The sequence below is a fragment of the Homalodisca vitripennis genome, chromosome 1 (genome assembly GCF_021130785.1).
Source record: "Homalodisca vitripennis isolate AUS2020 chromosome 1, UT_GWSS_2.1, whole genome shotgun sequence".
NCBI classification, from domain to species: Eukaryota; Metazoa; Arthropoda; class Insecta; order Hemiptera; family Cicadellidae; genus Homalodisca; species Homalodisca vitripennis.
This window is the reverse complement of record NC_060207.1, coordinates 48,750,134-48,754,260: the sequence shown is the minus strand read 5'-3', so window position 1 is coordinate 48,754,260 and position 4,127 is coordinate 48,750,134.

The following is a 4,127-nucleotide window of genomic DNA, read 5'->3' as shown; positions in this document are numbered from 1 at the left end:
ATAAGAACAGTTACAGAAAATATTGTCACAAATAACCAACAAGTAAAAAACAAAATAATAGTAATGAATAATATTAATAATAATAATAGAATAAAGAAATAAAAAATAAATGTAATAACTACAATATAAAGAGATAAACGGATATTATAGAGACGCTTGCTTGAGGGTAGATGAGGACTTAATCAAGGTTCAAAAATACACACGACATGATAAACAAACCCTTTCTTGAAGCTGTAGTGCAACTTGAGCGTAGACAAATTCTATACCAGCAGCAAGCAGTTATCTTTAAAATTGAAAACTACAGTACTTTATTTCTACAACGGTGTAGCAAATACATAACAGTTGCATGTAAAAGAGCCAATAGTAGATTAATTAAATCACGTAGACTTTATATTTACTATGAAACCTAATTTTTACATAGACCGTAATGTGTTCCATTTCTTAAATTTTCGACCATAGAAATCGGCAGAATGTCATTAAAACCTATTACTTAGTAGGTTGCCTAAATGTCTCTTTTGTCTACCAGGGGATTATACATTTATTTTCTGTGTGAATTTTTGTCTGTCTGTCTGGTCACAGGACATCTCGAGAAGTAAATAAAGGTCTTTAAAATTTAAATTTTGCATGTAAACTCAAAGAAGCCTGTTTTGCGATTCACGGGTTCTAAACCTTGAAATTAAAGAAATAACAAACAATAATAACAATGGAGATATTTAATTAATATATTGGTAGTTCTTCTTCTAAAGGGAGGCCTATTGCTATGCGTTTAAGACTTAAACTACAGCGGAAATATTTCCATGAGGCCAGAGAGTTTACAGTTTCGGCGGTTCTACAAACCACCGAAAACTTTCGATAGGTCCTCCTGGAGAAATTCAACATCATTGTCCAGACTACCAAAAATGGTGCATCACTCTGTTGCTATTGCAGGGAAATCAATGAGCAGGTGTTCAGAAGTGTCGTCTTGCCCATAACAACGTCTTTAGAATAGAACCTCCTAACATTTTATATGCGTATGAGGACAGACATATCGGCATGAAGGACTTAGGCCGATCTAGGCTAGGCCTCCCCTGCTCTGGCATAAACACCACCTCGGGTACTATCCAGATAGAGCAACATACCCGAGGGTTACATAAGCCCTTTGTAATCGGGGAAAGAGAATAATGAACCATTGCTAAAGCAAACCGGCCTCACTCTGTTCCGCTTAGAAGATTTGTAATTGCTAAACCAATTCATCACCCATTCAATCCTTTTGAAGGTTATTACACGATACACTAAATTCCACTGAGAGTAAATTACACGCACTGCTAGTCTCCTTCCACAGTTAAGTGGTTGATCCTTGTCGTAGATAACAGTACGGAAAGTGCGTTCCCATTATAAATGTTAGAATTTCTTCGTGTTCAGTAATATGTTTGCCTTCATCGTCCTTGACCCTACCTAGTGGCGAGATGGGGGTTTTTGTTAATAGCTTCTTCAGCCTTGCGCAACCCCACTTGGGAGTACCACAAGTTATGTACCACTCTTGTAAAACTCTTACTCTTTTCCTCAACGAGACCAGTTCAGAGCTTCACTTGTCTACTTTGGATCTCTTCCTGTTAATGACAGGGCAACTGAGATAAAATAAACCGACAATCGCATGTCATACTGTCAGTAGATTTGTCCAGCTGGTTTGTATTCTAAATCCTGTTTGTATTGTAAAACCATCAAATTCCAGTTGTTCCCTTAGGGTTTCCTTGTATAAAACCCAGTCGTATTACTCGCATTGTTCTATTGTACTTTTAAGTTCTAGGTCTATGATTTTAAAGCATATGTGTGCATTATCAAAGAGGGAAAGGGTTCGTCAGACACATGCCATACACTATTACCGTTTGTGACCGCAAGCGAAATGTAGGAGGGTTACTCACATTTTCCAATACTAGACTACGAGATATTATATATTTCGGAGCACTTACCCCTGCTATTTGTATTGTCATGTCTCACTATGCTAGTTAGCATACCATCCAATCACCAATCCCACACCAACCTCCCAGCATAATCTTCCGAAGGAGCCATCTTCCTGAAGAGTGGAGAATCCACATTGTCATTTGGGAGATATGAGAGGAAACTATCAGAGTTCGTCCAATGCTAGCCTCGCGGTAATCTGACGGTGGAAATATCCCTGGAACAACATTCTACAACTAGAATGTTGTTCACATTATTGCTTCTATCAATACATGCTCTGGCATTATAGACATGGCAGTAACATATTTAACATCTGTCATGGAAAGTGCTGATACCTTACCCCAGCAAATCCAAGGTTCCTGTATCAGGGATGCGTGAAAATCGTCAGAACACCTCTGAAGCCACATTACTGTGATGCAGTTTTGTCCTCGAGTTCTTAGATATATCTGTTCTAAACCGATGGACACACTCCAGTCCCTCACATTAAGAGTCGCTGAAGACTGCTCATCTACCTATATTACCATAATTCTGCGACTCTTGAACATTCCCCAAAACTTTCTACTCCGCGATATATTTTCACTATTTTTTGGTAATGGCTTTGAGGATGCTCACAGATTCCCTTTCGGCCAACTGAACGCTGACCCTGAGGGGGTCTTGGTGGATGTCATATGGCTCGTACAGTCCCTAAAGATTACACTCATCTCCTTAGTGCCCCCGAACTGTCCCAGAGCCACACTCTGCAATCAATCCTTGCTCTCGTTATTGTCACACAGCATAACCAGAAATCATCTTTGAGGGAAGCAACTCTTGAACTCAAACAAACACCTTCTGCTGAAAATACTTAATAAAGGGTTCGCCACCACAGCTCCGAATTCTTTCCCAATCATTCAATTTTTTTCTGTGAATACTTCATTGAAGATGCCCCACACTCTCTCCACTGTTGGAGGAGCATTTTGCCTGCCTGTTGGGTTTTGATGAGCAGTCGGTCGCCTCAACGACGGAGCCTTTTTCGTTGGAAAGCCATCCAAGCGTGCCCTCTTCCCGCGTGGAGTGGAGTCAATTCCTGAAGTAACACTAAGTGCTGACTTGTTCCGCTTCTTCAATATGTTTTAATTGGCAGATGTTTTGGCTCTTAGTCTTCACTATTCGTTGTTTGAAGCTAAGTGCCATTAGCAATATTTTTCTTTTTCACTACATGCTTATGAAATTTGAAAGGGAGCTTTATAGACTCCAGCTTTATCGGTGGTGATTGATTGTGATAAGCAGGCAGATGACCCTAAGCCAGATTGCTGGATGCAACTGCTCGATTTAGCCCTTTCAGATCTAAATATGTTTGTTTAGTTTTTGGTTCGTTTTTCAAACTCCATAAAAGTCCCACGAGTGCCGAGGAAATAATAAATAAGGCTATTACTCCGTTCACAACGCAATGCCCCCAGTCCCATGCATTCCTTTAGCATCGGTCGCCTCACACCAGGTGAGTGGAGCGCCCCAGTGTGTACAAACTTATATGTGTGGTGCGATTCCGGTCAGACTAGTAAAGACTAGGCATGCCCAAACTGGTACCACCACACCAAGTACAACTACCGTCGAAGAGTATACTTTCGGGGCTATAATCTTGATTCTGTGGTTTATTACAGTAAGACCACCTCATTCAGAACGCTTGACAACCGCTGGTATGACCCAATCATGGGCTCTGATCCCCTTTTGGTCGAGAGTGACACTAGAGGTATTGTCAACCCTGGGAAGTTAATTTCCAAGTCTATTGGATATCGCCTGAATTGAGTCAGCCCACCTTATAATAACATATTGTGAGTTAATACTAAAGTTGTCATCTGAATATGACCAACGTTATACTAGACCAAATACATCCTGAAGATAATTTATAATGCTTATAGAAAAGTTAGTAAATAACTTTTGTAATATATTGTTTGATATTACGAATGCTATGCATTGTTTTGCAGTATGAAAAAGGGTGTTTGTCCTTACTGTAAAGGAATGTTACGAATATAAAAAAATTATAGAAATATGATAAAACAGGAATGTAGAGTTTGCTCATTTGTTTATTAGCTATAGAGTGTAGTAATAGTCAGTTTCAGATCTGTACAGTGACCAGTGATCAGCTTCAGTGTAACAGTGTTATCTTTGACTGTCCTTACAGCCAAAAGTTCAATTAGTGGTGACATTTTCTT